Source organism: Gobius niger (assembly GCF_951799975.1).
Source record: "Gobius niger genome assembly, chromosome: 5".
NCBI classification, from domain to species: Eukaryota; Metazoa; Chordata; class Actinopteri; order Gobiiformes; family Gobiidae; genus Gobius; species Gobius niger.
The window spans coordinates 38,607,473-38,633,230 of NC_136856.1; the positions used below are offsets into that span (position 1 = coordinate 38,607,473).

Consider the following 25,758-nt stretch of genomic DNA (forward strand, 5'->3'; position numbering starts at 1 on the left):
CAAAGCCCGGAGCCAGCCCCCGCCTGCAAAGAGCCTTTAAAAATGACAAAGACAGTCAAGAGGGACACTCCGCTGTAATCAGAAGCATCACTTCCGGTCATGGGAGCTGCCAGTCGAGCCCAGACTCACTTTCCTTACATCAGAAAGAAGAGGGTCTGGCATAACTGCTTTGGAAACTGTAATAGTCCAAAGGTTTCATTCGGTCCTCGAGCGACTATGCTTCACAGTGACTTTTTCAGACCAATCGTGGGTTATTTTTCTGAATCCTTTTGGATATTTGTTACTATTCTCTATGCCAGGGGTCACCAACCCTGCGCCCTTTGGGGAATCCATAGTAGCTAAATAATAAAATCTTGAACTTTTTTTTGTGTGTCTTGAGACTCAGCAACTGTTTAAAAGCATGATTTTGTCATATTATATGCTTATAGTCCAGTTATTAAACAGTTTAACAGCTTTAGTCCTCAGGATATTAAATAAAAATAATAATAATAAAATAATAATAATAATAATATCCCAAGGGTATTAAGGTAGCCCTTTGAACAACGTAATGTTCTTGAAGAACTCTTGAATGCATTACTGACACAGAACATTCAAACTTAACAGAAATATTTATTTATTTGTCCCCCCTGAAATAAATAAAAAATGATTACTTCTGCTCAGAGAAATGGTCCAGGATGTATAGAGTTTACACTGCCATCAGATCAGGAAGAGATGACTTATCTGTGGGGTTTTCAGTTCAAGTTTGAGCTTATTTTGGCGTCAGAATCCGAGGTGTGAGCTTTTATTTTTTTTGCTGCTGAAGGAAAATGAGCGAATTCTCCCAAAGAGCCATAAACCAGCCTGAGCCCAGACCTCAGCCGCATTAATGTTCTGTAATAATGTACAGTGGAAAGAATTCCCGCATAAACACTCACAGGGAGGCAATAAAGAGGAGGAATCCGTGATCCAGAGGAAAACTGAAACAAGACTAAAGCCCAGTCTCTGTTTCCCAGGAACAAGTCAAACTGCAGCTCTTTGAGAACGTGTCTGCCGTCAGATGTACAAGGGACCTGGTTCAGGCCTGGAGCTGAGCACACCTAACGCCATTTTGTTTTCATTTTTTTTCATGGCGGTGAATCTTCCCAAGTAATGACTAATCAAAGGTAGTCACTGTGACTCGTGTCTCATAGTGTGGAAGAGTCAACAACTCACATTCGAATGGGGAAATGTAGACCCAGTCGAAGTAAATCAAACATGGTTGAATTCTAAAGCAGATTTTGGACGTATAGAAAAAGTATAGGTGATTTCAAAGATCAAAATGTGACACATGGAGCGCAGCGGCCAGTAACAGATTAGAATACGGTAAATGGTCTCAACTTATTAGGGCTTGGAAACGTTACATTTTTTCAATACCGGTACCTTAAAGTGTATATGACAGGTTTAAATGCTTTTGAAAATATGACTTATTTACTGCAGACGGATAACATACATAGGTAATGTAATAAAACATTTTTTTACTTCAGTAAACAGCGAGACACGGCAGGTGAACGTATTGATTTGTCAGAATATAAAAATGACAGAACTTACATGTGATTTTACATCCACATGCCCGCGATGACGCTATCCTCCAAATATAATGTTTTTGCTCCTGTGAGACACTCGAATTGTGCCCGACATGCGCACTCGTTACAGAACTCAAAAAGAGGTTTTTGTCATTAAATGTCTCTGTCACCACAGAAAAACTGTGCTCGGAAACTTGAAAATGGGGCTTCTCCTCGACATCAAAGAAACATTTCTTCCTAGTGGAGACATTGTAATAATCCAGAAATGAAACTGAGCCGGTAAACGTTTGCACAACTGCAGCGAATAGAGTTAGCGGCGTGTATTCCAGCAGCTCTGTTTCTTTTCTTAAAACCATCACCGTGGTTCAAGTCCACTCCTACGATTCTCACTCGTTCTGTGTGAACCCGCAGTCGTTCTATAATCGTGCTAAATTCAGTCGTGTAATGTAATTTTGTTTTATTATTTTATCAGCCAAAACATTAATATCAAATTCTCATTTTCTCTGTTGGCCTAAAAGTGCTTAGTGTGAATCAGAATCTCTCCCTGTTGAAAGGTTTTATTCACAAACCTGATTGTTCGGTCGGCCCAATCTAACAAAGCAAAGCTGTGGAAGCTGTCGCCTCAAAGGAAACAGTTAAACTTCTTTGAGAAACTCGAGGCTCTGCTGATAAACTGGAGCTGCAGTTTATAGTGTGATTATCGTCTGAACCGGAGCCAAATCCATCGGAACATTTGAGATGGAGCAGTTTATCAGAGTCTGCATGAATAACACTGTCTGCGGGGCCAGGACCATGCGCTTTAGTTACCGCACAACAAAGCCAGGATTCATGGGGCTCATATTGTCAAAGAGTGGATCAGGGAGCATGAGATGGATCGGCCACCACTGAGTCCAGATCTTAACCCTATTGAGGATCTTTGGGATGTGCTGGAGAAGGCTTTGCGCAGAGGTCACACTCTCCAATCATCAAAACAAGATCTAACTCTGGATCTTTGGAAGTCGCAGAAGTTTATTGAAACAACGTCACAGAGAATGAACCAGAATCAAAGCTAAAGGCGGAAGGAACAACCACGTTTTTTTGTGGCAACTTTTTTGGTCAGGAAGTGTAAATCAGTCTGACATTTATGAAAGAGCAAAGGAACATTAAAAATATGTCTTGCCTGCCTTTTATTTGAACCAATTAGCACCAAAGCTGGGATTAAAAACACCAACGTCAATCAAAGTCATAAACTTTTTATATGGTCTGTTATTAAGTCACCACAAGTGTGCAGTGTTCTTATGTAATATAATAATATAAAACATGAAATAACTATTTTATTGTGTCAAACTGCAGATCGAGTACTTTACGTTTAAAGTAGTGGTGGGCCGTTATTGGCCCACCACGTTAACGTTATTGGCACGTTAACGGCGTTATTGGCGTTAACGTGCCAATAACGGCGCCCGATAAAATATTTTTTTTATCGGGCGCTAAAAAAAATATTGCCGTTAATCTATTCTCAAAGCTGGGTTGGGAGCTGGGTCTACACTCTGCAAGCTATGATGACTTTCACCGTGATATTTTATGGTCAGCACACATTACACGACTTTTATGCCCAATGTGGGACGCACAGGAGAAACGTGAGTGAATATAGCGTCTCCAAAGCGACACACAGACGCAGCGGCCAATGACAGAGTGAAAAAAAGACAGAAAAACACTGCAGCGCCTCCCTCTTTCAAAACAGCGATATAAACAACTCATTTTATAGCCACAGCCCACACGAAACAGCCCCACACAAAACATCACCAAAAGTTCACGAGAGCCTTTTCCAGGTAAATTTCAACCGCGAGCAGAGTTTAACCGCAGCACTTACGGAGTTTGGAGACGAACTTTCCTGCTCCTTTTCTCCGAGTCCGTTAGCTTCTCTTTCTTCGCTCCGCCCATTTCCTTTTCTGATCAAATCCAAAGAAATACGTTCCGCATCTTCGTGTTGTCGACATTTATCTCCATTTTGACAGAACTATCGCCAGGTTGAAGCTCGTAGTAGCAGCAGCTGCAGCTGCATGAGCTGTGTTGTTGTGACAGTGATCACGTGACACTGTTGACACTGTTGACCAATAAGGAGCGTGTTTCCCGCGCTCACAAACAGAGGCCTATATTTTCTGATCTGGTAAAATGGCCCACATTACCCGTAAATAAATACTTGGGGACTCCTGCCACAACTGTCCCATGTGAGAGACTTGTTTCTTTAGCAGGTCATAGTGTTCAGAAGAGGAGATTTAGTTTGTCACCAGAAAATTGATTAACACAAAGCTACTGACTGTAAACAGTTCATCAGGACCTCTAATGTCGACCTACAGTTCAAAATTAATGTTTAACTGAATAAACAGTTAGTAAACACAAGTGCATCTTCTGAATGAATTATTTTCATCACCAATTATCATAGTAGAACGTTCTCAAGCAGTTTGTGATGCATTTTGGAAACAGGAGATGAGCCCCTGGTCTAACGCACCACCTGACTTGAGAAACTCGTTCTCAAAGACTTACTTTTAGTCATTATTTGGGTAGCACACATATTCTGAATGGCTTCGGCAGAATTCAAGCGAGCCATTTTAATCTAGATTAATTTCAAAATTAATCTAGAAACTAAAAGTTTACACATATTTCATTAATATTTGGCAGCATTGCCTTTAAACTGTATATTTTGGGTCAAGCTTCTCACAGACACCTGTGGAATTCTTTCCTTTTATTTTTATTTAAGCTGCCCCCTAGTGGCTGGAGTGAGCATTCTGGTAATTTATTTTTTAAAATCATAACTCCCCACAGGAATGGGCAAGAGACTTACTTTTTTTTGGACAATTTATGCCCTACAAGTCGTGGGCCGGACTGAATCATCAGCCATATTTTGCCCAGGTCTGGTCCAAACAGAACTGGTGTAACTGAGCCACATTTGTAGATCACCTTGCGTGCCTATGCCTTTTAAGCTCTGCCCATAAATTTTGGACTGAGATCAGGACATTGGCTTGTCCTGAAGCCACTTTGTAACCAGTATAGGCCATATGCTTTGGGTCATTGTCTTCTGTGCCCAAGCTTTAACTTCCTGGCTGATGTCTTGAGATGTTGCTCCAATATTTCCACATGTTCTTTCTTCATGATGTCCTCTATTTTGTGAAGTGCACCAGTCCCTCCCACAGCATGATGCTGCCACCCCTGGATTTCACAGCTGGGATGGTGTTCTCAGGCTTCACGGCACGATATTTATTGTGATATTGTGGAGAGGCTCACGGTATTGTAAAATAGCTCATGATATTGAGTTTATGATGATGAAAAAAAAAAAAAAAGACATTTATTCTGCTTTTGCCAGTCATCAGGCCATATATTGTTGTATCTATGGATCATGACAACATAAAATGCTGATCACTTTGTAAAATGTATGAAATCACGAATGTGCTAAGCAAATAAAAACAGCCTGTTGAAACAATTAGGTATCAAGGAACATAACTTAAACTTAAATAAAACAGCCATGCAAAAAGTTTACTGAAAAACACTGACCTATCCTTTTGCTTTGGTTAAAGTTTTTCTTCAGAAACATGAAAAGAGCTACATTGCAAGAGAAAAGAAGAGAGCTGAACTTTTCGGGATGATTCGTCAGATGATTCCGCGTGTATCGTAACATCTCTATAGCAAAGTCCATCCATCCATCCATTTTCTTCCGCTTTATCCGCGGCCGGTCGTGGAGGCAGCAGTCTCAGCAGAGAAGCCCAAACTTCCCGATCCACGCACACCTCTTCCAGCTGTTCTGGGGGGACCCCGAGGCCACACCAGGCCAGCTGTTTTTTTTTATACTCTGACATATAAATTAAGATGTTTAGGGAGAAAACTAGCTAAAAATCTCGACATTGACCACTGCGTGAAAAATCACTGTATTCACCTACAGCACCTTGTCTTAAAAAGAAGTGCACGACCGAAGTGCTGTAAAGGCCGTGTATAAACATTCCTGAGTACAAATAAACTTAACACAAGCCATGGAGCTCACAGCCTTATTAATGCTGGTTACAGGAGTGACGTCATAACAGCATGGCAGCTAGCATTTCATCACGGCAACAGCAGCAAATTGAGTGGCGAAACTGCAATGTTATTATGTAGATTTGACACTCAATTTGTTCTGTTCAAGGCTCTATTTCCATTCAGATTTGAAGGTGACATATTCTGCAAAATGGACTTTGCGAGCATTAAGCTGCTTTAAGCTAGTTATGGTGATTTTGTGTTTTTTTTGTCAGTTAGAACTTGGTGGTGCTTTTAAAGGAATAGGCCACCGTTTTTACATACTAAGATATGCTCTTACCTCACTTTAGCCGGGTTAATATATCCCCGTCTGGTCTTTGTCCGTGCGCTCACACATACGCAGCCTCTCCCACATGTCACATAGCTCCAAAAAAGCTCACGATAGAAGCTACCAAGCTCTTCCACGAGTTCCCTATTTAAATAAAGTTACGTGAAGTATTTTCATGCGAAGTATATTTACACAGAAATGTAACATGTCGATTTTATAAGCAAATAAAAAGGGGGACTATATTGTGAGGCGTAATGATACGAGGAGCACAGCGTCCGCGCAGTAACTCCTAAAGACTTCCCCCGCTCACTTCCGTCAATAACCTTTAGGAGTTACTGCGCGGACGTTTTACTCCTCGTATCATTACGCCTCACAATATAGTCCCCCTCTTTATCTGCTTATAAAATCGACATGTTACATTTCTGTGTAAATATACTTCGCATGAAAACACTTCACGTAACTTTATTTAAATAGGGAACACGTGGAAGAGCTTGGTAGCTTCTATCGTGAGCTTTTTCGGAGCTATGTGACATGTGGGAGAGGCTGCGTATGTGCTCCGTTTGCGTGACAGAGCGCACGGACAAAGACCAGACGGGGATATATTAACACGTCTAAAGTGAGGTAAGAACATATTTTGGTATGTAAAAACGGTGGCCTATTCCTTTAAGAAAAGAAACAGAGCTGCTGGAATACACGCTGCTAACTTTACTCCCTGCAGTTGTGCAAACGTTCACCGGCTCAAATTAATTTCTGGATTGTTAAAATTTCTCCACGAGGAAAATGTTTCTTTGATGTCGAGGAGAAGCCCCAACTTCAAGTTTCCAGAAGACGGCACAAGGCGAGAAAAGTCCGTTTGTCTCTGCTGACTGTATTTAGTTTGGACTAAAGGCATTTTACTGACAAATTCTTTGTAAACAAGGACTTATTGGACAGTTTGTGTCAAACCTGATGCAGTCCCGAGTAAGGGCGGGGTACCGTTAAACAAAACCAGCATGGTGTGGCGTACATCGAAAAGGCATCGAAAAGTTTAGGTACTACTAGAGGTCGACCGATATATCGGCCTACCTTCCCGGAAAGAGCTCAGTTGGAGCTTTAAATTGAGCCCTTCCACAACTTCCTCGGCCTCAGGGGAACTGAGGAACATCTCGAAGAAATGTGTACACCTCAGAGCCTCTTTTCTAAATTTTATGTTGACATTTTTTTATGTTGACACAAGTATAAGAGACTTACCGTTTTCAAATCAGCCCTATGCCTGTAATGACCCCCACTGATCAACATTGCCACATTTTATAGTTTAGAAGCTTCATACACAGGATTATAGATAGTAGGGCTGGGACAATCCACTTTTGTCACGATCCGATACGTATCACGATACTCGGGGCCGATCCGATCCGTATTGCGATACGGTAAGTAATTATGATTTGAACTTAAAATTTGTGAAAAAGAAAAAAATGTCATGTGTCTTAAGTTTATAAACACAATGCCATTTGACAGTTACTGAACTATTAAGATCGAAAAAGTGCATTTACACAAAATGCTGTGTAACTGTTACTGGAAAACAAAGGTGTGTGATAAAAATGCCACAGGTACCACAGGTTATATCTTTAGATCCAAATTTTGACGCTGCTGGTCCAGGAGCAGCATTAAAGGAAGTGACTCGTTTGTTTCAGCTCCAATAAATTATACAAATCTATAAGAAATAGTCTTTTATGGAATAAAAGAACATTATTGTTTTGGTTTTCAGGGCAGTGTTTTATTCACCGTCATATGTTTTCTTCATGTTTTACATTCATTGTGCCATAGTTTTTGTTGGTTTGGTTTGGGAGAGACATTTTCGCCTTGACGTTATGTTTTGGTGACAACTACAGCGATGTTTGCTCAAGGGAAGGTCTGAATCAGAGTGTGTCACTGTCTGTATTTCCATATGGGATTGTTTCGATTGTTGTTGACCCCGCCCTCCATTGAACAGCGTGGCTCAGCTACATATTATGCAGCACGGCTCTACCTGCAGTGTTTCCTACACATAGACTAAGCCGCCTGCTACTGTAGCCCTTGTCCCCCTGGCCGCCTCCCACTCTCAGCCCCGGGCTGACTCTCCGTCCCCCCGGCCGCCTCCCTCTCAACCACGGGCCTGACTGTGTACCGCTGTCCTGTTCTGTGCTCCTTCAGCCCTAGGTGTCATTTTTCGGCTTGCTTCTTTTCTCTTGTGATGTGATGCGCGTTTGTAAAGTGCTTTCTTTTCCCTGCTGACTTTTAGGAAGAATAAAATAAACCGAGCGTCATCTCCTCCCCAGACTCAGACCAGCTCGTTCTCGGCAGACGTTTGAGGACGGGGCTGAACTCTGAGGCACTGCAGCCGAAAGGGGCCTGTAAACATGATCCATCTGAATGACCCACTGCTTTAATTCCGTCCAAAAATGAACGGGACTGGCATGTCACCCCTCGCACTCTCTCTCCTGCACAGGGTGTAGCAGGGGAGGGGCAGGGGAGAGCAGACATAACGCGTACTCACACAGAGACACACAAACATGGAAAATAGGAGACATTGAGCAACATGGAAGCATTCTCTGCATCACAAGCTACAAAATCTGACGTATATTTAAAGATGATGGAATAAGTTGGCCGTATACAATGCGCGTACGGTGGCCTGCGTATCACTAGTGTGTGTGAGTTTGTCTCCGTGTTTTTGAGAGAGGAATATCCACTATCCAACCAACTTCATTTGTTCAAGACATTTACAGTGGTATGCAAAAGTATGAGCTCCCCTTTAACTTTTCCACATTGTGCCTTAATAGGGACCATAAACATAAATACATTTTGTGAATACGACCGAAACGCGCCGGCATGTCCATTCATTAAAGGACTTTTAACCAGGTATCAGAGTGCCTCGGATTTTTCCCTTTTTTTGTCTATAAATAAACTGAATTGAAATTTTATGTGAAAGACACACACTAAGTGACACACAATCATGAAGTGAAATGAAATGTATACATGATTTAATTTTTTTCTTTTTAATAAATAAAAAACTCAAAAGTGGGATATGCATAAGTACCGGCCCCCCTTTCCTTTTAGTGAAACCACTTGCCTTCAGGAGTTGCCTGATGATTTCTGAATGATCACATGTTGACCCAATGACTAAATAGAGTCTACCTGGGTGTAATCTAATGTGAGTTCAAATACAGCTGCTCTGTGATGGTCTCAGAGGTCTGTTAGAGACTATTGTGGAGCAGAAGCATCATGAAGTCCAAGAACACACCAGACAGGTCCAGGATAAAGTTAGTGAGAAGTATAAAGCTGGGTTAGGTTAGAAAAGATTTGCAAAGCTTTAAAACGTCTCTTAAATACACCATCCAGGAATGTAAAGAGTCTGGCATCACTGCAAACCTACCAAGACCCGGCCGTCCTCCTAAACTTACTGACTGAACAAGGACAGCACTGACCACAGGTGTGACCAAGAAGCCTATGATGACCCTGGATGAACTGCAGAGAGCTACAGCTCAGGTGGGGGAAACTGTCCACAGAAAAACTATTAGTCGTACACTGTACAATGGTCTTCATGACAGAGTGGCATTTTTAAAAGAAAACCATAAGAAGCAAATGGGATCCCTTATGGTTTTCTTTCAAAAATGGCTTGTTCTAGCCACTCTGCCATCGAGGCCAGATTTGCAGTGTATTATTATCACTCAGTGTGGGTCTTTCACATAAAATCTCAATTAAATATATATATATATATATGTTTATGGTCCATAGTATACAAAATGTCGAAAAGTTAAAGGGGGGCCCATATGCATACCACTGTATTTACAGGGGGTATGGCTTTATCTCAATGAGATGTTAATGAGCCCTATTGTCAACCCAGCTGCAGAGAGAGATGAGAACAGCTCATTCGGACGTTTTCTCCACTTCAACTCAGATGGCCACAAGTGGTCCAATTGATCAGATTTCCATGTGTTACACATCATTGGAACGCTTGGAGACGACACTTTCATAATCTGTGAATAACTCAAAATGCCCCAAAACCGACGTGTTCCTACTTTCCATGATTGGTCACATATATGATTACAAAAAGCATAATGCATTTTCTTTAAAGGTCCAAAATCAGGCAAAATCAACTTTTTGGAGCTTTTACCCATGTTGTTATGCTATTTCCTTATCAAAAACACCCCCAGAGTGGTTTCTGACTTCATTCACGCAGCTCTCAGCAATCCTCCTGAATCCTGCTCTCTGAGCAGCTGCGCCGCCCTCTGCTGGTGAACGACTGAGTGTTCAGTTGTGTCGTCACAGCGGAACGGAAGTGCTCGACGTCTGTAATGTAATGTCTTAATTCTATGCTTACGGCCTGTTTTTAATTTGTAAAACAGCTTTTACATTATTTCTGTTGTCAGAAAGAAATAAAGGAAAAAAGCCCAAGGCACTTCCAGGTCAGCGCTGCCCCTGCAGATAAAAAAAACACACTCCTGAGCGTCTGAACAGATGTTATGTTTGCACTGGAAACTGTGAAGAAGGAGCTCTTTCTAACCTACTCTGGACACCTGTTCTTTTTTCTTACCTAACGATAATGTCAGAGAAAAGCGCGTTTGGCTACAAGGACGGGAGATTATTCACTTGGCAGAAGTTGGAATTTCTTTCCGGGATTCGGCGACTATCAGCCAAAACAGTGTTTTTCTGTGACTGTCTCTGATGGACGTTTGGTGAACATTTGGCCAGAATCAAAATGGATTAACTTTTACAACCAACGCGAGTCCCATAACGTAAACAGTGATGGATCAGAGCAGTGAGTCAATCAAAACTAGCTTAGCGTGTGTGTTAGCGTGTGTGTAAACGTGTGTGTTAGCCATTTATGAAGCTGTGTTGCAGATGTCAACTCCTTATAACTGCATCGTGAAGTAACTTCACTTTTTGCTGTGTATTTTCTACTATGGTAAATGGAAGCGTTGTGTCTTCCTGGTTTGAAAAATACCTCCAGAAAATACTTATATTTATCACAAAAATGAGTGCTCCATAGTGGTAGAGGGAATGTGTTATTGTGATTTATGTTTCCCAAAACAAAACAAACCAAAGTAAAGTCGCAGGCCTCCGGCAGCAGCAGTAATACTTACAGCAGGTGTGCTGCTGTTTTCTGGCCCGCACTGCGCTGATGTAAGTGACTCATGATTCAGACGTCAGTGGAAAGGACAAGATTCTCAGACAAAACGCCACCGGAAAAACTTCATATTCCCTCAATGCGGTAAATCTGTACGACCTGTCCTCATGAAAACATAACTGGAGTATTTACCATGTTCAACAGCACAAGGCCATCAGCTGCTCTTTACAAGTGAGGCACTTTTATTTAGCTCATCACCTGGACTCCTTTGTAGAAGGTTAGGAGGCTACAGTCAAAGTGTCATAACCCAGTTCATGTTGGAATACTCCTGCGGATTCAACAGTTCACTTAACCCTCACTTTAACCAAGAGCATTTGTCCTGTTCGGCTTTACCTGAATCTAAAAGTCACCACATCGTGTATTGTAGTTTTGTTTCAAGTATGTTACTGTTTTCCAGCACTTTCTGTCACAATTTTATTGCATTTGTCAAATTTGGTGCTGGTGGTGAGTTTTGGTGCTTTTTAATATCCCTTTTATGATATAAGTTTTTCTAGCATGATTTAGGCGTTTTTTGACGTTTTGTTGCTTTTTTAAATTGTGTAATTATCAAATTGTCACGTTTTGTGAATTGTGTTTTCATTGTGTATATGCCGCACTTTCATCTTGTTTCGTCACTTTATTTGACGTGTTTTCGTTGCTTTTTTGACGGTATTTTGTTGCATTTTTGTTTTCAGCTTATCTGCCAGCGCAATGCCTCATTTGAAAGCTAAGACCTTGTAGTTTCTGACAATATGTGTAAGATCTGTGTGCGCAGGGAACTAGTTATTATGCAACAGATGCCCATGTTAACACGTGCAAGTCAGGGCTGAACTGGCCATCGGGAGTACCGGGAGTTTTCCCAGTGGGCCGACGTACTTTGGGAGGTCAGGCCCCTATAGCACCACACCAGCCCACAAGAGATACTATATATACTATTAACGTGCTCCTCACTATTATAGGTCCAATTTCATGATATGTCCACTAGGGGTATCTGAGGCTTTTTATACCCCTCCGTTAGCATGCTGTCTTGAGTTATGGTTCCCAGATAATCTCGTACATTATGAGCAGTGTGGATATAACATTACTCCTGCCCAGTGAGGAGTAATGTAGTGTTATTGTAACACCCTGCAGGACCAATGGCCGCTGGCTGCCCTGCTTTTTGACCACAAACGTGGGGGCCGCCATTGCTCCGCCGTTGCTGCAGTACCTCCATGTCGCCGCTAGGCCCCCATTGAAAAGCATTGGACTTTAGACACGTTAAAAACTACTTTAAAGCCTGGTTTCAATTGTTTCAACGCTAGACTAGGCTAGATCTTCCTCCTGAGATAACGCTGGGTTAATAACAATATATGAAACCAGGCTGGTTTTCGTAATATGATTTTTTGAAATCTCGTATTTAACGAGGCTCGGACTGTTAGCATTGGAGCAGCGCGAGCTACATGTCACGCAAGGGCCGAGTCTACGGTGAAAATCCCGCCCGTATGTCCTTTTTAGGAACATGCTTCGTCAGAGCTGGGGAGGGGGAGCCTGTAAATCCGCCATGAATTGCCCCACGGCCGTGGTCATTCTGGTAAACGGGGAGGAGTGAGCATAAGACGTCCATTATTTTCTACAGTCTATGTGCAGGACACACAGAACCTCAGGCCTCTCGATTTTTGAATATATATTTTAGACAAATATATGCAAAGAAGTGCATGTTGGGAGTTGTCAGGTGACTCACCTTTCTGCCCCACATCTCAGTGCGTGCAGTTTGGAAAAAGCTTCTGGTTTCCATTGGAGGATTTACAATGTTTTGGCCTTTTTGGGACTTTTTTTTCCCACTCCACACCTCCCTAACTCCGCGGTGAGTTTTACCGTCTCTGTCTTTGCTATAAAAGCCCAAGTAAAACTCTTTAAAATGTAGAGTTTTAAATGAGCCCCGGAGCGTCTCATAGCTCTTTCTTTTCCATGATAAAACTCTTCCTGTGTTTCCCTAACTCTTACTCAAGCGGGCTGCGCTGCCATCTAGTGGACGGGAGTAAAAGTGCAGGACCAAAGCAAGACGCTGTTATGAATAGTTCCCCCCAAAATAGATGTTTAAATATCGATACGGGCGCTTTTTGGATCAATACGAGAATCGCACGACGTAATATCGCGATGTATCGGCGGATCGATATTTGTCAACACCCCTACTCGGTAAGCTACAGGCACAAAACTCACCTCTCTCGTTATTTTTACAAAGTGGAGAGATAAGTTTTGTTTTTGTTGTACGCATGAATACGCATGAATAGCAGGCTAAACGACTGCAGGTAAAATAAATGAAAATAATCTAGGGCCTTGTGAACGCAAAAGTCAGTGATCTACTGCTCTGTCATCAGACTTTGCATTATACTCGTCTCACATTATTAATAAGTTCCATTAACAACAAACTGATAACGCTCCAATACAAACATCTGATATCACTCTCCTCTTTCCGTTTGGTTTTGTGCTTCTGGAGCTTATTCGTCTTCACTAGTGATTCCATCGACAGCTTATTAATTCGACATAAACTTAAAGCCAGATGTCTTTTTAAACACAGCCCACTGGATTTTCCCACTAACGGTTGACAAAGTCCTGCTGCATCAAGGCTGAGCTGCTGGAATGTCACTTCACAGATGTGTCCCAGAGTCAACAGCTGCATTTACTCGCGTAATTCTGAAAAATACGACATTTCCATGGTGTCTTTATTGGCACAATGGCTGAGCGAATAGTGGAGTATCTAAGGTTTGAATGTGCGGGGAAACATATTCATTCAGGTTTATATTGTTACATACATTAAGATTCACACTTTATGTTTCCAATAGGGGTTATGCACTGACGACTTCCGAATTCCATCTAGTGACGACTTAACTTCCGGTTACTGTGTTAATCAAATAGGAGCAAGACATTTTTAGCAGCTAAAAAAAACTGTTACATGTTTTACACATTGTAAACGTGATCGTGTGTTTATCTGAGACAAATGCTGCATGCCAGTGGGTTTTATTTTCACAGAAAAGTGCAGAAATAGTCTGGCCGCCCCGCAGCTCCATCACTGACATAAAGTGCCATAAACTGACTGTGCACGGGTATCGAGGCTAAAGGCTCCCCAGGGCCCATTCACACCAAACCAGAGGGGAAAGATACGAGCCTAAATGGGTCAGCCATGGGGTCTGGACATGTCCCCACTAGGATGGCCAAGTTGTCCACACAAAGCCCATATGCAGATCTTCTCAATGTGTGAGCTTTCACACAGATTTAAGGCAGGTCAGGGTACTTAAAGGCCTATTCATACTCCACAAGACGCGAGAACTTTGTTCTCGCACCCAGAGCTGCGAGAACAAAATGACGTCATTTTATTCTCGCAGCTCCTGTTCGGCAGGTCTGGCTGACGCATCAGCTCAGCAGAACTATTTCGGCAAGGCTGCGAGAACTCTGGCTGTGATTGGCTGGATTTTTAGTGGGCGGGGTTATTTTAGCGGAAGCGGGAAGCGAGAATCCAATGTTTACGTCCTAACACCGGTGCGGAAAACGGAGACAACATGGATAGTTTTGCGGCACCGCTCGCGGCAGTAAAATACTTCGTTGAAGGATTACAAGGACACGCAAATGGCAACAAAGTCCTGGGGAGAAACACGCGGACGTTTTGGGCGAGGACGAAGAGGAAACAGAGGAGCCTGGAGCTACCTGCGTGAAAGAGGCGAGTGATAAAGAAAAAAAAAAAGTGGTTCAGGCTTGTGGACGGAGGAAAACCAGGCTTGTACATCATAGACCCTTTCATCAAACACCGGGAAACGTCACCAACATGTTCAGTGAAGGTTCTTGGATGGACAAAACCTGTACTGAGCTACACAGACGTGAAACTATTAGATATTATGAGACTTGTTCTGCTCCGTTTCATTCATACCGTGTTGGCTTGGCGGTTTTATTGTGATTGCACAACATCACTTTTGAATGAAATAAATAAAATGAAATGAAATGAAACAACATGGTTTTACCGAGTGACACGGAGGTAAGCTGCTTTTAACGTTAACGTTAACGTTTTCTAACAGAATAAACCAGCGGGAGATGTGGCTAAACATGAAGTCAATCTTCAAAATGTTTTCAATATCGTGACTGATACATTTTATAATAGTTTGAAGTCAAATGGCTTGTTTTATTTCGGTCATTCCTTGTTTGTTTTGGCTGCGGAAAAAGGGGGCATGGCAGTTCGGCAGCAACACGTCTTGTGGAGAATGGCTCAGACGAACTTTGTTCTCGTTCTTTTTGCCTCAAGAACAAGAACAAAGTTCTCGCGTCTTGTGGAGTATGATGAGGCCTTTAGACTTCAATTTGAGTCAAGTTTTAGTCAACTAAAATTTCATGTAAACTTTGTCGACTTTATGTAGGATTAATTAATAAATATTATAAATGTAATCAAGGTCCTCTGCTTTGTAGAGCTTCTCCCAAATGAACAAAGCTCAGATGTGTTCCTTTAGCAGTGAATTTAAATGACATGACGCTCTTTCAAACTGACATTGGAAGTTTTTTCTTTTCATTTTTATTCCATCTTATTCTAGTCGACGGAAATACATCAGGACATTTTAGTGTAATAATCAACTTTTAATTTAGTTTGAGTCCAATTTTAGTCCAAATTAATACTTTGACAAAGATGATATTTTAGTCAACAAAATGATCACTGGTTTATGCGTGCCGCACAAGTGCATGAAATGGTACTGCAGTGGCTGGGCTTTTGTTGAAACGTCTGATTCATTTGTTTTGATATAGTTTAACAACATTGATCAATATGGGGGGAAATGTGATTTTTCTTCAGCTCCACTCTCCACAGCCGCACTGTTCTGGTCTTTGCTGCAGATGTAAATTTGACAGACACTTTACAAACCGTTTCAACAAAGGCATTCCAGCACACGGAGCAGAGAGCTGGCACCAAAGGCTCATTCAGACTCAGACTAATGCTTTCTTTACACTGAGGTTAATGTCTATGAGGCTGCGGGCTACTGCAGTATGTGAGAAAGTGCTCCTCAGAGACGTATGAAATCAACTCAACCCAAAGTTATTGTTCATAAAAATGTGTCTAATGTGGCTGTTTCTGTCAGACTCTATCATTCCTAAGTTTTTCCTCTCAGAGACTTCAGAAAGAGGGATGAAGAGGAAAGTCTATAACCAAAAGCAAATGTACAGTTAATCACTGGGACAATGCCACAAACAAACTGGATAAAGCCCTGAGTCAGAAGAGTTAAAACTGTGACACATTCAGGACAAAACTTGGATAAACCAGGGCTGGGGAGACTGGCCCTGGCCGTGGGGGAGTGACGATCGCTCTCGTGCACAGATGTGACTCTGAATCAGCGGGACAGTAGTGACTACCCCCCCACCCCCCCGCTGAGTCCCGTGTGCTTTCAGCACTATCTGTTGCAGTCACTCTTATGAACCTCGGGAAGAATAGCAGCAGCTTTTGCAGTGGCTAATGGGAATCCTAATAAAACACGTTCTGATCTAACCTTTGCCTTGTAGACCTACTGTCGCTAGAAAACCATTGAAAAGTAATCCACATCGTGGTGAAACAAAACAAACTACTGAAGGCTATTTAAGGCTCCATGAAGAACAACTGCGAAATGTCCACTGACAACAGCACGTGTAACTCTGTGCCAACGACAAGATAAATGCAAAAATTATATGAAATTACCATGTTTGGATTACAGCATCATCTCGGTCACAGCCTTTTGTGCTACATGTGGATCCCAAAGTTGTCAGTATTTGGGAATGAATAAATGTGGGAAAGACCAGGGAGCGCCGCCATGTTGGAGTTACTTCCTGGGTAAATCTCCGGTTCAAAGCAACAAATTGTCATCGTAAAAAGAGAGTGGGGTGGGACGATAAACAATCGTTTCCTAATCGCAATAAAAAATGTGGCAATTAATTGATTTGATTGCCACAATATTTTGATAGTTGGGATCATCGCTAAATGCACCAGATCCATTGGTGGTCATAAATCATTGACCACCAATGAATTATGGTGTTACACCACTTCCTTAGTCATTGCAAGCTTTTGGTAGAATGAATGACTCAATGAGAAACGCCGCTGTCATGGCAAGTGGACAGGTGAACGATCTGAATAATTCAACACTTGACTCTCCCCTGAAGAAAGTAAAGTCTGAGGTGTGGGTGTGGAAGATGTAGAAGAAAAAAGTCTGTGCCGAAAGCTAACACAGGTCCACCCATTCGAGAGACAACCACCTGCATTTACAAATCTACAGACAAACTGAGCATAACATAACAGGCTGAATTAAACATGCTTCAGGCAGAAGCTCACAAAGTTTGTCATCTTTAACAAGCAGCAAAGTCGATTCATTTTGATGCTAGCCAAGTAGCACCGCATGGCTCTACTGTGTTATAATCCGTAAATAATTATCAACATGCTGCTGATACCTAAGTCGTGCAATATTTTAGTTTTTCTGCCTTCATAAAGGGCCATCTTATATAACCAGAAATTACTTTCAGCTGGTTTTCGTTCTAAATTTATAACTTAATGCAAAATTATTTTCAGTTTTGAGTTGAATTTGTGTAAAGGGGGGGATTATGTTAAATCGACTTTTTGAAGCTTTATATCAAGTTATTATGTAATTCCCTCATTAAAAAACATGCCTGAAGTGTTGCCTTGGCACATTCACGTATGTTTGAGTAATGTTTAAAAAACTTTCGTCACCAGCTGAGTAACCAACCACTGCTCCTCAGCAGAACCCCCTCCCCACATGTCGAGTCTGCAGAAGTAAACAGTCAGAGTCATCATGGAGGATTAGCTTCATGTGTTGTGAACCGGAGCTACAGCAGCTCTGAGACTTTTACAAAGACACACATCAGTGTTTCTGTTACTGAAACACTCAGGATTCAAACCGGTGACAAGAACACTTATTTCAGTGGCGGGATCTGTGCTGGGAATGTGTTTGGGCCTCGATGCACAGAGCTTATGGCGAAAACTAATGCTAAGCTAAACCTCGAGTCATCACGTGAAAACGAGAGATATGCACGAATAAAGTCAATAAAACCACCACATACATAAAGAACCGTTTAACAATGATCACACACGGAGCCGGGCTTGTTGATTTGGAAGTTTATTGCTCACATTTCATCTACAATGGGTCGTAGCTGAGTGGTTTTCTTCCGGAGCTAACAAACGATTAACCGCGAGGAGCTAACAGCCAGCTCGGAGCGATTTATGGAAAACAAGCAGCATAATAAAGTCAATAAAACAGGCAACTACTTGAAGCAGCCTTTATAATAATCACACAATGAGCCTGGCTTTACTCATTAGTGGTTTATTGCAGACTTTTCATCAACAATGAGCTGTAGCTGATTATAACAAGCTAACGGGAGCAATCCCGAATAACTATAATGAGATAAACAGATAATATCCCTAGGGAGATTCTGGTGTAGGGTATCCATAGGGCATGGCAGTAGCAAAGAAGGACTAGACAGCCTCCAAACAGCAGTTATTTTTCAGGCCAGATCTCCTTCAGTGTAAACACTGAGCCTCTGACCTCTCAAAGGTTCGTCTTGTCACTTTCCGGGTCAGACGCTGGATCAAATCATATCCTGTGTGGCCATTGTTCACAAAGTGATGAAGCGTAGTTCCTTTCCAATGGTAAAATTAAAATGCACTGAAAATCGATCGTAGTTTCAATGCGTGTGGAGAAAACGAGAGACTGCGTGCAGTCGTGTTGTGATGATGCCACAGACAGTGTGATGAAGAGGCATGTCGTAAAGGGTTGGGGCGTCTTAAAGAGACAGGGGCCTATTTCAAAACGTTTGCTACAGCCATTTTGAGAGAGCAATTTTATACAAAGCAGTTATTTTAATTTACTGCATTTACAGACCAACATTGTTGCATCATCATTGTACTGTGTATAGACTGGCACTATGTGATTGAAAAAAGCCCCCTCTTTAAATACTTACTTTATGTAGGTCTCACTCAATATTACATTTATAGCAGACAATGAAGAGGAGTGTTTCATTACTAAATCCACATAATTTATGTAATTTCTGCAGTTTTGTTTTGGTAAATTTTTTAAACCATAAACAAATATTTTGATAATATTTTGGCCAAGATAATCGTCACCCAAAATGTCATTATTGTCCCATCCCTAAGAGAGTTTCGTCTGTTTTTTACTCAGAAAAGATGTTAAGGGAGAAAACTAGCTAAAAAAGTCAATATTGATCACTGCGGGAAATATCAATACTTACACCTGCAGCTTAACTAGTTTAGTAATTAGTAACAGTAAACGGCATTAACGGAACAGAGAACATTGGATCTCAAAAAGTTCAGGCTCAGTGTGTTACAACCACTCCAAGTCTTTTCATGTCCATCCAAACTGCTCCATATGTTCCTGTAGTTGGACTTGTCGTTGCCGTGAACACGTTTATTGCGGTGACATCACTCAGACCCCCTCCTCCTTCTCCTGTAAACTCTCTTCAAGACCTTTCCGTCCACTTTTCCACTGGTTTCTGCTGAGTTCAGTGAAGCAGCGCTCAAATATGTCCTGGTTTGGCTCGGCCGGCTCCGGGGGGACTCAGAGTTTCCGAATCTCTCCGACAAAGGCAGCAGCGAGAGAGAGACAGAAGTGTCCTAATGCAATAAAGATGTTCACACTTCGGAGCGCTAACGAGGCACTGGCCTTTATCTGAAGAGCTGTCTGAGCTCTGAGGGGGACGGGAATCAGCTTGCATTAACAGCAAAGGCATAGGCGTAGGTCTGATTTATTAAAAACATTCATGTTTAGTTGGTACTAAAGGTGCACTGATCCAGGTTTTTTGCTTCCGATACCAAACCTGGGGGTTTGAGTATCTGCCAATATCTGATATTAACAGATACCAAGAAACTTTCTCTTTGTCTTCCTCTGAGTGAAAAGGTGAATGTTCCTTTTTTCTCCAGCGTGACATTAATACAGAAAATACAGAATTTTTCTTGATGATGTTACAGATCATTTATCAATAGGTGGCGTTCACGATTTAAAAGGTGATGATGTCATAATGTCAGATGCAGGGCAGGGCCAATGAAACTCTATGGGAGAAATGCAGTTTTTGTAAGAAATCTCCAAAACGAAAAATGTTTCGCATATTGTCACCACTTTTGGACGTTTTTCGGAGAAAATAATTAGACATTAGTTCATATGTGCTGACAGAGGAGACAATGAACTTTGTGACAGTTTTTGTTTCATGTGGATTCCTCCAGTAATGACTGAGATATGAGCCAAAAAATAAAGACATAAATATAAGCATTTTGTCAGTTACTGCAGTTACCACCGTTACCGTCAGTTGACCGCCACCTCAATGTTAAACTATAGGCTCTTTAGAATGTTGTGATGTCACATGAACGCTACCTCTTATATCAATTTATAAACAAAAGTAAAAACATGAAACATGATGACTGGACTTTTCTACAATAAATATCTTCGGTACATGACTCAGGCTTTAGGTCACATTAACAACTCACATAAAGTGACCTGATCATTACAAATATGTTAGATAGATCAGTTCATTCAAAAACTAAAACACAAACACCGATCTGGCCGATCCAGCAGTGGACCATTTTATTTTATTACTGCATGTCCATGCGGCTGGGAGATGTGGCCAAAAAATAAAATCTACATTTTCTTTTACTCAGTTTGGATGATTACAATTTTAATCAATTTTAGTCCAGCTCATTAATATTTCATAATATAGCCTACAATTAGGCCCATTAATATAAGATAACCCTTTATTCAGAAAATGTTATTTCTTTTTTTAAATATTCCTTGTCTGCTCTCAACAGTAAAACTTCTTATAATAACAAGCCATAGTTTTATCATCCTCATGCCTCTGCTGTGATTGAGACTTAAGGGGAAAGGGGCGGAGTTAAATGCTGGCGCTCCACTCAGAGTGAGAGAAAGGTACAGTAGCAGACAAGGGGAAAGTGGGAAACTCTTTCCCCTTGTCTGGAGTGCGCATGGAATTTTAGTGGAAGAAAACTCCATGCGCACTCTTAAAACAAAACACACGGCCTTTGTGAAGCAGCAGAGATCGTCAGAAAGTTGCTGAGTTGTCCACTGGTATTATTTTGCTATGGAGCGCCTAAAACGCTGCTAAATTGGCCGGACACCGCACGAGAGGGGGACATGGAGCGGCGGACGCGATTTTACGATTTAGACATTTTCTACATTGTCTGTTTTCAAAAGCATGAATTAATTGAATTCATTTGATTTATCGCCCAGCCCTACATGTCCATATTCACTGAGATTTAGTTGGTGAAACTTGTGTTTAACCATCTTGTAGCCGATTTTCATTGCAATGTGTAAAGCCTGAATGAGCTCTTACCAATGCAAAAAACCAGGAAGTCACTTTCATTCCCGAAGTTTACAAACCCTAGCATTTTTCAGACAATATGAATGATAACACAAAACGATTTTCTCACTCATAGTTACTGGTTGTGCAACAACTGAGTTTACTCTTTTTTTGAATCATAATGAAAATAAAATACCATATCATTTGTATTTCCCCCTTTAACATCAATGACAGCTTGGATTATTTTGTGGTAGTTGTGGATTCTTTATTTTTCTCAAATGGTAAATCTGGCCATTCTTTTGGGCAAAAAGCCTCCTGTAAATTCCTGGGCTGTCTTCATGAACTACACGTTTGACATCTCCCCAGAGTGTCTCAATGATATTGAGATGGTCACTCCAGAACCTTCACTTTATTCAGCTGTAGCCAATGAGAGGTCCACATGGCCTTGTGCTTTGGATCGTTGTCATGTTGGAACGTCCAAGTGTGTCCCATGTGCAGCTTCCAGGCTGATGAGACACTTTTCCTCCAGTATTCTTTAATAACATGCTGCATTCATCCTGAAATCCCTTTTGACCACGTTCCCTGAAGCTCACACATCCCTTAAACATCAGTGATTCTCCTCCGTGTTTCACTGTAGGAATGTGCAGCGTTCATCACAGGCCTCGTTGATCCTCCAGTTGTAACGTTTATGGGCTTCATCATTCCAGATGACATTGTTTCAGAAATGTTGAGGCTTGTCTCTGTGCTGTTTGGCATATTGTTAGCGGATACTTTGTTGCATTTGTGAAGTAATGTCTTTCTTCTGGTGACTTGGCCATGCTGCCCATGTTTCATCAAGTGCATCTTGAAACCGCTACACAACCTTTTTTTTCTGAGAGTCCTGTATTTTAGCTGAAGTGATCTCTTGTTTTTTTCATCTTTTCATCTACAATTTTGCTGCTAGTTGTTACTCACATTTTTGTTATTCGACCTGATCATGGTTTGGTAAATGGTCACATCTATATAGCGCCTTTCTACCTGCTTTAGGCACTCAAAATGTTTTACAGTAAGGAACCAGTCACCCATTCACAGTCTCATTCATACACCTGTGTACGCAGACACTGGAGGCAAGGTGGGTGAAGTGTCTTGCCAAAGGACACAATGAGCAGTGTGCACCTGCAATCCTCCGATCACAAGACGACCCGGTCTGCTCTGCGCCACCAAACACAATCCTGCATTTTCCACTTCGAGTTTGAACACTGCTGATTGATTCTCTCAGTACCTTGGATATCTTTTTAATAACCCTTCCCCATTTATACACTTCAACTAGCTTTTCTCACAGATCCTTTGACAATTATTTTGATTTCCTCATGACTCAGAAACCAGAAATGTCAGTGCAGCACTGGATGAAAGATGCAAGGGTCGGTCAGGAGCCTAAAAACTCACTGACCTTTAATACACACAATAATTACAAACATAGATAGTTACCTTTAGTAGCCATTCAAACCTGTTAGTGTCGACCTTTGTGCATATTATCAGGCCAAGATCACCAGGGAATGTAAACTTGATCAGGGTCATTTTGGTACTTTCTGTTTTCATTTTGGCTTCGCACAACAACGAAGTATGGGTGAAAAAAAAGTTTTTTAGCTGTCATTCATATTCTCTGAATAATCAAAAATTCTGCCAGGGTATGTACAATTTTGAGCACAACTGTATCGGCGTTACATTGGCCAAGCTCTAGTCCTGATGTAGATGTCCCACACTCTGAGATGAACCAAATCACTGGCACAGGTGATGGGACCTTTTCATTTCCAGTGGAACTGGAAAAAACTGCGTACCCCCTGCAGCGACTGGCAACATTTGCGCATGTGAATTTCACCCGTTCACGTAGACAAGAACAAAGTAAAAGTATGCTCAACTTTTGTCACTGTCGCCTGGAACAACAACCTATCAGTGAGATTATCACCCACAAACCAACAATCTGAGGAGCTACAGAGGCTTTCCAAAATCACCACCATGAATTCATTACATTAACTGATGTGTTAAGCATCTTAAAATTGAATTGTTCAGTGTTATTGTAGTGTCTGTGACAGGACGTTCATGGGCATCATCCCTGGAATAAGACACATACTGCACGCTATGTTTTTTACATCATTTAACAACGGGAATTGAATGAAAAAGTGATTATCAAAAAGAGGCGTAACACATTCCTCTAGCCTTAAGACGTGCAGTTTCCGTAACGTTCAATGCAGTACATAATGTGATTGGAATGGAAGGGGCTCATGGGAAGTTTGTGTAATGGATAAAAACTTTTCAACTTTTGACTGTGGAGAAGTAAACACAAAGCAGTAGCATGGGAATGCTAAGACAAATGTATATCTTCTTAAAAGGAACAACATTCAATATTTTGCCCCATTTAAAACAATATCAGTCATGGGCAGCACGGTGGCGCAGTAGTTAGTGCTCGTGCTTCACAGCTAGAAGGTCCCGGGTTCGAGTCCCACCTGGACAGGGCCTTTCTGTGGAGTTTGCATGTTCTCCCCGTGTCTGTGTAGGTTACCTCTGGTTTCCCCTACCACTAAAAACATGTACAATAGGTTAAGGAGGTGGGTCCATGAACGACTACACTGGCTGGTCATTGCTCCTACAGGTCGCCCCAGCGACAATGAGGATGGGTTAAATGCAGAGAACAATGTGTCCCATGATCCCATGTGTGGAGCCCATCGAGACCAAATGTATCTGTAATGTAAATCACTGAATTGAGCCAACATCCTGGTCAGAAGCACCCAGCTGGACCTTCTAGCATCTTAAAAGCAGGGCAGTTTTGCTGCTAATGGAGGATTAGCATAAGTTTTAGTGCAATGAAAGATAGGAGAAAAGGTATATCAGATGAAAGTCAAAAGAAAGGCCTGGTTATTAGTATGTCATGATGAAGAGAAGAGTTTTAGCCGGCACACTCGCTGAGTTAAAGGAATAGTTTTTACATACTGAGATATGTTCTTACCTAACCTTGGACCAGTTAATATATACCCGTCTGTGAGGAGCACAACGTCCGCGCAGTAACTCCTAAAGTCTTCCCAGACTTCAATAACCTTTAGGAGTTACTGCGTGGACGTTGTGCTCCTCGTATCATTACGCTTCACAATATAGTCCCCCTTTTTATCTGCTTACAAAATCGACATGCTACATTTCTGTGTAAATATACTTCGCATGAAAACACTTCACGTAACTTTATTTAAATAGGGAACACGTGGAAGAGCTTGGTAGCTTCTATCGGGAGCTTTTTTGGAGCTATATGACATGTGGGAGAGGCTGCGTATGTGCTCCGTTTGCGTGACAGACAAAGACCAGACGGGTATATATTAACTCGTCTAAGGTTAGGTAAGAACATATCTTAGTATGTAAAAACGGTGTCCTATTCCTTTAAGGCAACTATTTGAGCCTCACTGCCTGACAATAATGTGAAATTAACCGAAAATGTGTTTTAAGTGACGGAGCTAGGGCTGGACATGATGGCAAAATATATATATAAAAACGTCATGCAAAGCTCAACTCAAACAAAAAAACGAATCCTTTCCACTCCATCATCAAACACAAGTCTTCCACTTACTCATCTAAACGTCAAAATCTGAAGCTGTCTCTAAACCTGACCACTACTAAGTCCCATGACACTAACCAAAGTGACCAAAGCGACTATGATTCAGATTTAATCAATAAAAAAGGCAGCGCTCCCACAGTGCGTCTGTGAGTGCGGTCACACAGTGGGCAGTGGGTGTCTCCCAGGTCTTTGGCTCGGAGCAGACTTTCATTCATTCTTTCCTGTGGTTCATTCACATCATGGGCGATGACATCAGACCTCCCAGCCTCCCAGCCTCCTGCGCTCTCTGCTCTCTCCTCTGCGTCCCGTCTGTACAGTAGTGGGGGCAGGTCCGGGGGAGGGGTCTCTGCCCGAGTCCTGGTTCAGATTCTGGGATGGACTGAGTCTCAGCTGCTGCTCTGAACACGGACGTCTCAGGTAAGGACTTCATCTTTACTTATCAACTCTTATTGTGGGGAGCTAGGGCTTGTTAACCCAAGAGATGCAATTTCTTCAAAGATTTTTTTTTTTTTAGCTTTAGCCTTCCTCAAAAGTGAAATCAGTTTGTAAACATTTTAACCCCTTTACCACCCAGTGTTCAAAGTTTAAACAAGGAAAAATAACTCCCTGGTTTTTCCCACGCTTACTCATTCACAAATACCGACCCGTTTGGTATCCACGTGTAGCACGAAAGGCTGTGACCGAGATGACGCTGTAATCCAAATATGGTCATTCCCTTTGTGGGAGACGGCTAAAGATTGGAGAAATATACACAGGGCGCATGTGCAGACAAAGAGACTAAACTTTAGGGCCGTTTCTATTTCACTCCTTAACAACATCTCCTACAGACTCCACTCAACTACATTTGGAAGCTTTTCTCACACAAGGATTTTTACAGATCTAATTCCTGACAGATTTA

General features: G+C 41.7%; 1 protein-coding gene across 1 annotated transcript in view; it reads right to left on the reverse strand.

Moving 5' to 3' along the window:
- cenpp (centromere protein P) overlaps nucleotides 1–25,758 on the reverse strand; it is a 128,731-nt gene that overhangs the window by 30,284 nt on the left and 72,689 nt on the right. The window lies entirely within an intron of this gene.